Source organism: Theropithecus gelada, chromosome X (assembly GCF_003255815.1).
Source record: "Theropithecus gelada isolate Dixy chromosome X, Tgel_1.0, whole genome shotgun sequence".
Taxonomy (NCBI): Eukaryota; Metazoa; Chordata; class Mammalia; order Primates; family Cercopithecidae; genus Theropithecus; species Theropithecus gelada.
Genome location: NC_037689.1, coordinates 143,065,701 through 143,080,178, shown reverse-complemented (window position 1 = coordinate 143,080,178; position 14,478 = coordinate 143,065,701). Strand labels below are relative to the sequence as shown.

At 40.9% G+C, this 14,478-nt stretch overlaps 1 pseudogene across 1 annotated transcript; it reads right to left on the bottom strand.

Annotated features, from left to right (window-relative positions):
* Positions 1 to 9,608: 9,608 nt before the first annotated feature.
* Positions 9,609 to 11,481, bottom strand: LOC112615732 (annotated as a pseudogene). The gene has a single exon (XR_003117451.1). The product of XR_003117451.1 is annotated as a tRNA (guanine(26)-N(2))-dimethyltransferase pseudogene (transcript).
* Between the last annotated feature and the right edge of the window lie 2,997 nt (positions 11,482 to 14,478).

The window sequence follows — 14,478 nt, the reverse complement described above, 5'->3', positions numbered from 1 at the left end:
AGAGGCAATGCCACTACTGGTAGCTGACTGGAATTCCAAGCCAGTGGATCTCACCCTGTGAGGTGCCATGGAAGTGGAGCCTGCAGGATGTTTCTGCTCAGCCTCCTGGATTCAGCCTCCTACCTAGAGGTATGTACAGGGATATAACCTCCCACTTTTTCAGAGCTGCAACTACATTTTCCAGAATACTCAAGTACCTAAGGTTCCAAGTTCTCCATGCATGCTTGAGGTGATGCTCTGCCAAGAATCCACATAGCTGTCTGTCAGACCGAAGGCCCTGATAGAGTGGGTCCACAAGAATATCTCCTGACCTGAAGCTTGCTAAGATCCATGGGAGAAACATGGTTTCCTGGGGTCACACATTCACTCACCACTTCCCTGGGTGGGGGGCAGTTTCCCTGGCTCCACATTGCTCCTGGATAGGCCATTGTCCTGTCTTGTTTTCTTTATTCTCTGTGGGTCAAGTTGTTTCCTTGATTAGTCCCAATGTGAGTACCTAGATGTTTCAGTTGAAGGTGCTGTAATTACTTGCCCCTTCTGTTTCACTTAATGACAGCCATGCACACTAGCTGCTGCTTGTCAGTTATCTTGGCCACTCCCCGTCTTTTTCTTAATTAGTCTAGCTAGTGGTCTTTCTATCTTGTTACTTTTTTTTCAAAGAACCAACCCTTAGATTCATTGATCTTTTGTATGTTTTTTTCATGTGTCAATTTCCTTCAATTCAGCTCTGATTTTGGTTATTTCCTCTGCTAGCTTTTGGGTTGGTTTGCTCTTGTTTTTCTAGTTCCTCTAGGTGTGATGTTAGATTGTTAACTTGTGATTTTTTCACATTTTAATGTGGGCATTTAGTGCTATAAGTTTCCCTCTTAACATTGTTTTAACTGTGTCCCAGAGATTCTGGTATGTTATGTCTTTGTTCTCATTAGTTTGAAAGAATTAATTGATTTCTAACTTAATTGGATTATCTACCCAAATGTCATTCAGGAGCAGGCTGTTTACTTTCCATGTAACTGTATGGATTTGTGTGATTTTGTTAGCATCGATGTCTATTTTTATTGCACTGTGGTCCAAGAGTGTGTTTGCTATAATTTCTAATTTTTATAATTTGCTTTGGATAGTCTTCTTTTTACTTTTTTTTTTTTTTTTTTTTTGAGACGGAGTCTCGCTCTGTCACCCAGGCTGGAGTGCAGTGGCCGGATCTCAGCTCACTGCAAGCTCCACCTCCCAGGTTTACGCCATTCTCCTGCTTCAGCCTCCCGAGTAGCTGGGACTACAGGCGCCCGCCACCTCGCCCGGCTAGTTTTTTGTACTTTTTTAGTAGAAACAGGGTTTCACCGTGTTAGCCAGGATGGTCTCGATCTCCTGACCTCGTGATTCGCCCGTCTCGGCCTCCCAAAGGGCTGGGATTACAGGCTTGAGCCACCACACCCGGCCTTCTTTTTACTTTTAAGTTTAGGGGTACAAGTGTAGGTTTGTTACACAGGTAAACTTGTTTCATGGGAGTTTATTGTACAGATTATTTTATCAACCATGTATGAAGCCTAGTACCGTTATTTTTCCTAATCCCCTCCCTCCTCTCACCATCCTTCCTCTAAAAGGCTCCAGTGTGTGCTGTTCCCCTCTATATGTCCTTGTGCTCTCATCGTTTAGCTCCTACTAATATGGAACAAAAAAAAGAGCCTGGATAGCCAAGGCAATCCTATGTAACAAGAACAAAGCTGGAGGCATCATGCTACCTGACTTCGAACTATACTACAGGGCTACATTGACCAAAACACCATGATACTGATACAAAAACAGACATACAGACAAACAGAACAGAATAGAGAGGCCAGAAATAAGGCCATACACCTACAATCATCTGATATTTGACAAAGCTGACAAAAACAAACAATTTGGAAAGAACTTCTTATTCAATCAATGGCGCTGGGATAACTGGTTAGCAATATGCAGAAAATTGAAACTGGCCCCTTTCTTACACCATATACAAAAATCACCTCAAGATGAATTGAAGACTTAAATGTAAAACCCAAAACTATAGAAACCCTGGAAGACAACCTAGGCACTAACATTCAGGACACAGGCATGTGCAAACATTTCATGACAAAGATGCCCAAAACAATTGCGATGTAAGCCAAACTTGACAAATGGGATCTAATAAAACTAAAGAGTTTCTGCACAGCAAAAGAAAATATCAACAGACTAAACAGAAAACCTACAGAATGAGATAAAATTTTTGCAAACTATGCATCCAACAAAGGTCTAATATCCAGCCTTTATAAGAAACCTAAACAAATGTACAAGTAAAAAACAAACAACTCCATTCAAAAGTGGACAAAAAACATGAACAGAGACTTTTCAAAAGAAGACATACATGCAGGCAACAATTATAGGAAAAAAAAACTCAACACCACTGATCATTAGAGAAATGCAAATCAAAACCACAGTGGGATACCATCTTATACCAGTAAGAAAGGCTATTATAAGAAAGTCAAAAAAATAAGAGATGCTGGTGGGGTTGTGGAAAAAAAGGTATACATTGTTAGTGGGAGTGCAAATTAGTTCAACCATTGTGGAAGACAGTTGGTAATTCCTCAAAGACCTAAAGATAGAAATACCATTTGATCCAGCAATTTCAGTACTTGATTGTTTTATGTCTGATTGTGTGGTCTATTTTAGAGTATGTGAATGTGCAGATAAGAATAATATATATTCTGTTATTTTGGGATGGAGAGTTCTGTAGATGTCTATGTACAGGTCTGTGGTTAGCCTGATGGGGTTCCCTTTGTGGGTGACCTTCCCGTTCTCTCTAGCTGTCTTTGTCATTTTTTTTCTTTAATTTTGACCTTGGAGAATCTGATGACTATGTGTCTTGGGGATGTTCTTCTTGTGTACTATTTAGCAGGGGCTCTCTGCATTTCCTGAATTTGAATGTTGGGTTCTCTAGTGAGGTTAAGGGAAATTTTCATGAATGATATCCTGAAATATGTTTTCCAAGTTTCTTGGTTTCTCTACCTCTCTTTCAGGGATGCAAATGAGTCATAGATTTGATCTGTTTACATAATCCTATATTTCTCAGAGGTTTTGTTCATTCTTCTTTATTGTTTACTTCTTCATTTTGTCTGATTGAGTTATTTTGGAGAACCAATCTTCAAGCTCCGAGATTCTTTCCTCAGGCTGACCAATTCTGATGTTAATACTTGGAATAACATTATGAAATTCTTCTAGTGTGCATTTCAGGTCTATTAGATTGGTTTGTCTCATTATTATAATGGCCGTTTGGTTTATCACCTCTTGTATTGTTTTATTGTAATCACTAGAATTCTTGGATTGAATTTTGACTATCTACTGTATATTAATAATCTTAGATCCACATTCTGAATCTCATATCTGACATTTCAGTCATTTCAGCATGGTTAAGAACCATTGCTGGGGAATTAGTATAGTTGTTTGAAGGTAAGAAGACACTGTGGCTTTTTGAGTTGCCAGAGTTCTTGCACTGATCCTTTCTAATTTGTGTGGGTTGTTGTATCTTCATTCTTTGACATTGCTGTCCTTTGAACTTTTTTTTTTTTTTTTTTGCTTTTTTTTCTCTTTGATGCCCTTGAGGCTTTTATTATGGTATAAGGTGGGTTCAGTTGACTGGCCTCTACTCCACTTCTAGGTCTTGGAGGAGTTCCCTCCAATTACTGTCTCCATAACGGCATTTCTTTTGTTGGGTGTTCTTGTCCATGGGGCTCCCTCAGGCATGGGCTGCAGTTAGCAGATAAACTGTATTCTTGCCTGGTCAGCCTTAATCTGCTTTCCACATGCTTCGTGGGGAAATATCCCACAGAGTTTCAAGCAGAAGTGGGATTGCTGGGTTAGAAGCACTAGTAGGTGTAGCCTATCTGGCTGCAAAAGGTGGGGATGGGTGGAGTTGCCTGTCCTTCCATCTGCATGTTTCCAGGGTAACAGGAGGCTATGTCCCCAGACAAAAATTCAGGCAGAAAAAGGACTACTGGGCCAGAAGCTCTAGCAGGCATGGTTCACCAGGTTACCAGCAGTGAGAGTGAGCGGGAATGGCCTCCATGTTGTCTGGGTGTTTCCTGGGAAAGCCCTCTAGTTGAGTTCACACTGAAGCAGGGTTGCTGTGTCAAAATCTCTAGCAGGCTTTGCCCGCCTGGCTATCAGTGGCAGGGATGTATGGAGTCACACACCCTGCCATCTGGATGCTTCTAGAGACAACAAGAAGCTGTGCCCTCCAGCTGAGTTCACACGGAAGCAGGGCCACTGAGGCTGAAGGTTCTAGCAGGTGTTGCCCACCTGGATACCAGTGGTGGGGTGGGCGGGTTCACATGTTCTGCCATCCTGGTGTTTCTCAGGACAACAGGAAGTTGTGCTGTACAACTGAGTTTGCACAAACCTGAGACCACTGGGCTAGAAGCTCTAGCTAGCATTGCCTGCCTGGCTGCTAGCGGTAGGGCAGGGTGGAGTGGGTGGCAGAGTTTGGGCTGAGGCAGGACTGCTGGACCAGAAGCTGGTGCCAAGCCTCAGCTGCCAAGGGGGACTGGAGCAACCTGCTGCTCCCAGGTGCCACAACTCCAACCTCTATGGAAGTGTGGTGCAAGTGCTGGTCTTCTCTGGGCCCCAAAGCTTGTAGAGGTCCCCTTGGACTTGAGCATTGCCACTGCAAAATGTCCAGGTGGCTCTCTGCCTCAGTCTAGAAGCGTGGTGGAGTACTGGGGGTGGTGCAGGGGGCAGGGATATTTTTCCATTCCCAGTGTTGCACAGTTCCCTGTGGAGAGCGTGAATTACCCTGGGGGTTCCCACTCCTGAGGTGTTGGGAGAGGTTCTCCTGGCTCTGTTCTGAGCCCAGACAGGCTGGTGCCCGGCTTCGCTCCTCTCTGCTGTCTGTGTTCCCTTGCTGCCTTGATGGACCCCAATGTAAAACTAAATTTTAAAACAGAAGAGTCTGGGACAATATGAGGTTGAACCGAAATATGATAAAATAAGTTACCTTCTCTGGGCATAGTGGAAGTTCCAATCTAAGCAGAGTTTATGGAATTTTATGAATAGATTAAACTTTATGTTTTTTCCTGAACAGGGCTGCCATCCTGGTGTTTCCCAGGACAACAGGAAGTTGTGTCTACAGCTGAGTTCACACAAAAGTGAGACCACTGGGCCAGAAGCTCTAGCTAGCATTGCCTGCCTGGCTATTAGCAGCAGGGAAGGGTGGAGTGGGTGACCAAGTTCCAATCTCTTGTACAGTACACTGCTCTGATTAGGCCTTTCAAGGTTGTGTGTGTGTGTGGCTGTGTGTGTGTGTGTGTGTGTGTGTGTGTGTGCTTGTGTTGGGTGGTTGGTAGTTATGAGGTGTCAGCCCAACCAAGGCCAATTATATGAAATCATATTAGCCACGTCTCAGTCACTGAATATTTGAAATAAAAATCAATGCTAGTTTTAAAATATTCCATAAATCGTTTTATGTCCAGCTTAGCAAGACTTTAGCTGTTCTCTCAACCTAGAACCTTTGGCATTCATATAGTTTAAAAGAAAGTTTAACACTCTATGTAAGGTACAGATCTACCTCATATTTATCAAAGATTCTTTGGGTAGGTCATAGATGCATATGTTGGGTGCATGAAAATTGAATATGTCCAGAACGTGTTTTACTTTTACATGAATATCTGGGCAAAGTCTATTTTATTCTAAAGAAGTAAAGTTGGGACAAAATGCAACATAGACATTTTCAGAATGATAATAAAATTATGGAGGAATTATAGGTATATTGTAATTCTGAAAATACCTTAATTAGGTCCTGAGTGCTCAAATATAAGGACTCTCACCCATTCTCATATGCATTTCAAATCATTCTCTCTACATGGATGCTTCCTATACATTCTTTTATATACATTTATTTGGATTCGTAACTAGCAACTTTTTTATCTGCACATTGAGATTGAAAATTTAGGGTTTTTGCTTGGGGAAGTTTTGCAGAAATTGAGAAGAAAATATTATATGGCATCAAATGTGTACATTTGTAGTAATAAAATGACTCTTTGATTACTGTAATGCCTGAAAAGTTTACATGAATTCCATTTTAAACATATTAGTGCTGGATAGTATTGCTGAGTGGAGAGAATTCTTTGTTTAAAGAATGTGTTCTAGTGTTTATCAGAAGATGGCTGTGAAACCTCAGCTCCTTTGGATCTCATTTACCTCACTGATAAAGTGAACGGATTAGACTAAACTCTCAATTTTCCTTCAATGCCAAAATTCTAAATTCATTTAATGAATATGCATTCCTTCTTGTGTATAAGGCACTGGGCTAAGCATTGATAGTACATCAGTGAATAAAATGGATAAATACGCCTGCTATAGTGCAAATAAAAAAAAATTAAACTACTGTTGCTCTCCTGGACTCTAGTGTCTGCCCAATGCTTCCATTTCTATGTCCAGTGCTATCCAGTTCATCTTCTTAAAGCAAGATTATAAGGAAGCCCTTCCAATACTCAAAAGCTTATGACCCCCTACCATTTGCAAAATATGCTCCAAATTCTTTAATTAGGTATTATCTGTGCAATGTGCCCTGTTTCAACACTATGTTAACAATTTCATTACTCAAGAGGAAGTAGTGGGTAGTAGGAAAGGACCTGGCCCAGGAGCCTGAAGCCCTGGATTCAGGCCCTAGTGCTACCAGTACTAGTTAGATAAATTTTGGAAAACCATATACATTCTCTGAACTTTCATTTTCTTATTGGGAAAATAAGACCAATAATAACTTTGCTCCATAGAACAATACATAAGCAATAGGTTGCACCTAATGAAAATATATAAGTGCCTTGTAACTATTAAAGTGAAGTGGCTCAGTTGAAAGGTTGTAAATTTTGCAATCATATAGAACTAAGTTTAAAATCTGGCTCAGTACTTCACTAGCTTTATGACTTTGAACAAGTTAATTAATATTTCCAAACTGCTTATCTATAAAATTGATCAAAATAGCTATTCTGCATTACTATTATGAGTGCTAAATAAGAGATTATAAGGAGAATATTTGACAATTAATAGGTAAATAAGTGACCATTGACTAGTAGCTATTATTAAGGCAGTTAGCATTTATTTTAACTCTTTATGACTTGTACAGATACCATGTTCCTACTTGTTGACAAGTTAGTTCAAAATTTCCTCAGGAGATAAACTTGGAATTTAACCCAATCCGTGTGTGTGTGTGTGTGTGTGTGTGTGTGTTTATGTGTGTGTGTGTGTGTGTGTGTGTGTGTGTAGTATATATGTACAAGAGAGGGGATGAAAAGAGAGGAGAGGGGAAAGGAGATGAGGTTAAGGTTGGAGGGGAGAGGGAAATCATAAAAAGTTCCAACTGGAACAAGGATGAAATGCAGTCTAAATTCTGATATCAGACTTATCCTACAGGACTATTAAATAGTAGTAGGCAGTTCACACTTAGAAATACATACAAGATTAAGGGCAGGGAGATTGATTTGGCCTTACTTAGCTTCACAGTTCCTGGCTAGAGTGATGAGAGAGGACATTGTTTTGATTAAAGCTCCTGAGGAAAGGGACTACCAGTCCAAACATCAAAGACTAATGAGTATCAGAGAGCTCAAACCACCACCAGCCCCTAGCAAACTTGTGGATCTATATATCACATAATATATATTATACGTCACATTTCTCCTTTTTATTTAAAAATTTTATTTTAAATTTTTGTGGGTACATGGTAGGTGTGTATATTTATGGGGCACATGAGATACTTTGGTTCAAGTATTACATGATGGAAAATAGGGTATCCATCTCTTCAAGCATTTATCCTTTGTGTAACAAAACATCTAATTATATACTTTTAGTTATTTTAAAATGTGTAATTACATTATTATTGACTATAGTCACCCTGTTGAGAGATCAAATAGTAGGTTTTATTCATTCTTTCTATTTTTTTGTATCCATTAGCAATCCTTACCTCCCCCTCACACCCCCCCACCTACCCTTTGCAGCTCTGATAACCATTCCTCTACTCTCTATCTCCATGAGTTCAATTGTTTTGATTTTTAGGTTACACAAATAAGTGAAAGCATGCAATGATTGTCTTTCTGTTCCTTGCTTATTTCATTTAACAGAATAACCTCCAGTTCCATCCATGTTATTGCAGTTACTGGATCCCATTCCTTTTTATGGCTGCATTGTACTCCATTGTGTATGTGTACCATGTTTTCTTTACCCAGTGGACACAGATTTCTTCCAAATCTTGGCTACTGTGAACAGTGCTACAAGAAGTAAAGTAGTGCAGATATCTCTGCAATATACTGCTTTCCTTTCTTTTGGGTATGTACACAGTAGTGAGATTGCTGCATCATTCAGTAGCTCTATTTTTAGTTTTTAGAAGAACTTCCATACTATTCTCCAAAGTGGCTGTATTAATTTACATTTCCAACAACAGTGTATGAGGATTCCCTTTTTTCCACTTCCTCACAACATTTGTTATTGCCTGTTTTTATATATAAGCCATTTTACACTGGGATGAGATTATATCTCATTGTAGTTTTGATTTGCATTTCTCTGATGATCAATGATGTTAAACACCTTTTCTTATGCCTGTTGCCATTTGTATGTCTGCTTTTCAGCAATGTATTTTCACATCTTTTGCCCATTTTGGAATTTTGGGATAGAATTATTAGTTTTTTTCTCCATGGAGTTGTTTGAGTTTGGGAAGTTTGCAAATATTTTCTCCAGTTCTGTGGGTTGACTCTTCACTTTGTTGATTGTATCCTTTGCTATGTGGACGCTTTTTAACTTCATCTGATACCATGTGTCCACTTTTGCTTTGGTTACCTGTGTTTGTGAGGTATTACTCAATACATTTTTGCTTAGACCAATGACCTGGAAATGTCTGTATATTGATATTGTGTCTGTAATTTTACTGAATTTGTTTAATAATTCTAAGTTATTTTGTGGTGTCTTTAGATTTTTCCAAATATAAGATTATATCATCTGCAAACAAAAATAATTTGACTTCTTCCTTTCCAATTTGGATGCCCTGTGTTTCTTTCTCTTGTTGGATGGCTCTGGCTGGGACTTGAAATCTATGTTAAGTAACAGTGGTGAAAGTGGGCATCTTTTTTGTGTCCCAGATCTTAGAAGAAAGGCTTTCATCTTTTCCTCATTCAATGTGATGCTAGCTGTGGGTGTGGGTGTCATACATGACTTTTATTATGTTGAGGTATATTACTTCTCTTTTTTTTATTTTTATCGGGAGACGGTTATGTGACATCTCTGTTTTTTGTTGTTGTTGTGTTTTTTTTTTGTTGTTTTTTTTTGTTTTTTGAGACGGAGTCTCGCTCTGTTGCCAGGCTGGAGTGCAGTGGCCTCATCTTGGCTAACTGCAACCTCTGCCTCCCGGGTTCAAGCGATTCTCCTGCCTCAGCCTCCCCAGTAGCTGGGACTACAGGCTCGTGCCACCACGCCCAGCTAATTTTTTGTACTTTTAGTAGAGACGGGGTTTCACCATGTTGGCCAGAATGGTCTCGATCTCTTGACCTCATGATCTGCCCGCCTCGGGCTCCCAAAGTGCTGGGATTACAGGCGTGAGCTGCAGCGCCCGGCCAACATCTCTTTATTGGTTCAGTGTATGCCTGGCCTGGCGGCAGCCCCAGGTCCAAGGGGGCTGTAACTGGAGGTCTCTGGACAGTCAGTGGCAGCATCAGCAGAGACCCCGGGTGTCGGGGGGCTGCGGGAGTTAGCAGCACTGGTCTCCGCGTTGACAGGTGTCCTCCTTAAACCTTTTGCAAGGAAATGTCTTGAGCAGGGCAGCTCGCTGGGCCCTGCCCTCTGGCGGCTCCTTCCGCTTGTTCCGAAGCAGCCTGCATCTCTACTCCATAGCTTTGCCGGCCGCCTTGTTCCCTGGCCAGGCATGAGGATGGGGACCCCAGTTGGCTTCCGGGTTGGCCCGGAAGCGCTTGGGTCCTCGCTGGCGGGAGCTGGGGTTGGTAATTTCCCGGATGGTGAAGTTGGCCTGCAGCCTGGGCTCCACACTGAAAATGCGGAACACTGGGCTGGTCTCTGAGAGTCACTCCCGTTTCACCGGACATTCCTTCTTCCAGCAGCGCATGATGTTCCAGAGGGCGGAGGCGGGGGCATCCGTCTTCACAGCCTTCTTACCGGCCTGGGAGAGCGAGACCCGGAAGTGAGCGTGGAGGAGGGCTGACCGCAAGGACAGGAGGCTGGGCATGTTGCAGCGGATGGTGCTGCTCTGCTGGTCCAGGGTGCAGTACAGAGGCATATCCGGAAGCTCCTCAGTGATGACGCTCAGGACCCTTCGGATCCGCCCCGAGGTGTGGAAGCGGCTGGGGTTAGTGCGCACAGCGTCTAGTACACAGCCCACGAAATCCAGGTCATGGATGGGCTCTGCCCACATGGAGCAACCAAGCTGGTGTCGCTGCCCACAGTGTTCACACTCGGGGTCACAGCGGGAACATAGGCTGCAGAGAACTTGACCCGGCCGCTGGGGAACTCCTGACGCTCTGCCGAGTCGCTGAAGGTGGAAGGCCCCGCAGCCCACACACTGGAACACCAGCGCCTGCTTGCTGGCTGAGGGCTTAACCTTGGGCTGGCCAGCGAAGACACGGACAAAAACACGCACGTAGAAGTTGGCGCTGTGCTGAGCAGCGGCACTACGAAGCGCTGGTAACGGTTGGCGCAGAGGTTCAGGCTGTGCAAGAGGATTCTCAGGGCCATCTTGTGACAGGCCCGGCTCTTGAGGGCCATGGTACCGTATTTGCTGTAACAGTCTCCCCGCTGTTCCCCGCCAGCACCGCCATGTCCGCCAGGTCACGCACAGCAACTGTCCTTCACTCACAGCCTGCACAGCTGCATCCGTGAAGGGGCCAGGGCTGCCACAGGGCTCCAGATGGATGACGTCGAACCTCTCTGACACCCTCTGGTGCTGGTACATCAGCATCCGGGCATCTACTTGGCTGGGCTGTACCAGGTGGGCCATATCATTGAGCTGCACATGCCGGCGTATGAGATCCACAGCCCGGGCAGAGGCATCGTTTGCAACCACAGATCTGAGCCCAGGCACCTCTACGGCAAATCGAATGGAACATAGGCTTGAAGCTGCCAGGCCTTCCAGCACATGCAGGCCTTCCTCACAGATCTCCCTCACCGCCGCTGTGAGAGGTTGGTCTTCTGAGGCCAGATTTTCACTCTCTTTCAGTTCAGCCTTTTCTTCCTCTTGCTTTAATGAGTCCACGACCACCTTTTGCGTATCCTTCTCTCCTGGCACCTTGATCTGGATTCCTTTGGCCCCAAGCTGAATGCGAGCAAACTCGATGATCACAGCACGTGTCAGGTTCCGATTGAATTCCTGCACCAGATTATAAAAGACCTCGTTGGCGCTGGGATTTTGGCAGCCCCCTCAGTGACTGTCATCTGCTGGACTTCACGTGGGCACTCTTCTCCGCAGGGCCCGGTGCCGCTCTCCATCGCTGCTGATTCGGCAGCCCTGGGGACTGCACCTCGGTAAACCGGGCTCTTTTCGTAACCACAGGAAACCAAATTAGGACCTGGGTGCCACCATGTTGACACAGTCGAGGTATGTTACTTTTATTCCCAGTCTTTTGGTTTTTTTTTTTTCTTAATCATGAATGGATGTTAAATTCTATCAAATAATTTTTCAGCCTCAATTTACATAATCATATGGTTTTTCTCCTTCATTCTGCTGATATGATGTATCACATTGATTGATTTACATATGGTGAGCCATCCATGTATCACAAAGATAAATCCCAGTTGGTCATGATTAGTGATGTTTTTAATGTATTATCGAATTATGTTTGCTAGTATTTTGTTGAGGATTTTTGCATCCATATATATCAGAAGTATTGGTTTGTAGTTTATTTATGTATTAATTTTTGATGTGTCTTTGTCTAGTTTTAGTATCAGTGTAATACTGACCTTACAAAATGCATTTGAAAGTATTCTCTCTTCCTCTATTTTTTGGGAATAATTTGAGTAGGATTGGTGTTAGTTCTTCTTTAAATGTTTGGTGGAATTCAACAGTGAGGCTACTGGGTCCCGGGCTTTCATTACTGAAAATGGTCTGTTCAAGTTTTGCATGTCTTCCTGATTTAATCTTGATGGGTTGTTCCTGTCTAGGAATTTGACCATTTATTCTAGATTTTTCAACTTATTGGTATATATTGGCATATAGTGGCCACTAATGAGCCTCTGAATTTCTGCAGTATCAGTTGCAGTATTGCCTTTGTCATTTCTGATTTTATTTAGATCTTCTCTCTTTTTTTTTTTTCTTAGTCTGGCTAAAGGTTTGTCGATTTTGTTTAACTTTTCAAAAAACCAACTTTTTGTTTCAACTTTTTGTATAGTTTCCAAAAATTTCTCTTATTATTGATTTCTAGTTTCATTCCATTGTGGTCTGAGAAGATGGTTGATATAATTTCAATTGTTTAAGTTGTGTTTTGTGACCTAACCTGTGGTCTGTCCTTGAGAATGATCAATGTGCTGAGGAAAAGAAATGTATATTCTGCAGCCATTGGATGAAATGTTTTGTAAATATCCTTTTGTATATTTTTATTTCAATTTCATTTATTTCTGCTCTGATCTTTATTATTTCTTCTCCTCTGCTAATTTTGAAGTTAGTTCACTATTGCTTTTCTAGTTCTTTAAGATGCATCCTTAGATATTTTATTTGAAGTTTTTCTTCTTTTCTGATATAGGTTCTGATAGCTATAAACTTCTCTCATAAATTTGGGATTACTTTTTAATTTCTTTTTCACATTGTTCACTGTTGACATATAGCAATGCTACTGATGTTTGCATATTGATCTTGTAACTTCAACTTTACTGAATTTGTTTAATAATTCCAGTAGTTATGTTGTGGAGTGTTTAGATATTTCCAAATATAAGATTATATCATCTGCAAACAAGGATATATAGACCAAGGATGCTTTTGCTGCATCCCATAGGTTTTAGTGTGTTGTATGTTTGATGTCACTTGTTTCAAGGAATTTTTCAATCTGCTTCTTAATTTTTTTATTGACACACTGATAATTCAGGAGCATATTGTTCAATTTCTATGCGTTTGTGTAGTTTCCAAAAATTTCTCTTATTATTGATTTCTAGTTTTATTCCATTGTGGTCAAAGAAGATGGTTGATATAATTTCAATTGTTTAAGTTGTGTTTTGTGACCTAACCTATGGTCTGTCCTTGAGAATGATCAATGTGCTGAGGAAAAGAAATGTATATTCTGCAGCCATTGGATGAAATGTTTTGTAAATATCCGTTAGATCCATTTGGTCTATAGCACAGATTAAGTCTAATGTATCTTTGTTTATTTTCTGTCTGCAAGATATGTCCAATGAAGAAAGTGTAGTGTTGAAGTATGCAGCTCTGATTGTATTGGAGTTTATCTCTTACTTTAGCTCTAATAATACTTGCTGCATCTACCTGGGGACTCCTTTATTCAGTGTATATATATTTAAAGTTGTTATATCCACTTGCTGAATTGACTCCTTTATTATTGTATAGTGTTCCTCTTTGTCTCTTATAGATTTTGTCTTGAAATCTGTTTTCTCTGATGTAAGTATAGCTACTCTTTCTTTTTTGGTTTCCATTTGCATGGAATATATTTTTCTGCCCTTTTATTTTTAGTATATGTGTGCCTTTATAGATGAACTGTATTTTTCTTAGGCCACAGGTGAGTGAGTCTTACTTTTTTAATTCATTCAGCCAGTGTATGTTTTTTGATTGGAAATTTTAGTTCATGTCTTTTGATTTGAGAGTTTAGTAAATTTATATTCAGTGTTATTTTTGATAAGTCATAACTTACTCTTGCCATTTTGTTATTTGTTTTCTGGCTTTTTTTTGTTGTTTTCTCTTCTCTTCCTTCTTTCCTCTCTCTTTTTTCTTTTTTTTTTTTTGCAAAGGTGATTTTCTCTGGTGATATGATTCAATTTCTTGCTTTTCATTTTTGGTGTGTCTGTTGTAAGTTTTTTGGTTTGAGGTTACCATGAGGCTTGGAAATACTGTCTTGTAATCCATTATCTTAAGCTGATAATAATTTAATGCTGTTTGCATGGACAATCAAACCAGCAAACAAAAAGAAAACTAATAAAAACTATGCCTTAACTTTGTTACCTACTTTTTAACCTTTTGTACTTACTGTTTGCATCTTATTGTGCTATCTCTGTCTTCAGAGGTTGTTGTCATTATTTTTGACTGTTTCATAATTTAGTCTTTCTACTAAGGATAAGAATAGTTTACATACCACATTTACAGTGTTACAATATTCTGTGTTTTTCTGTTTAGTTACAATTACCAGTGGGTTTTGCGCCTTCAGATGGTTTGTTATTTCTGATTAACATCTTTTTATTTTTGAATGAAGTACTCCATTAAGTGTTTCTTGTGGGGTAGGTCTGGTGTGACTGAAGTCCCTCAGCTTTTGTTTGTCTAAGAAAGTATTT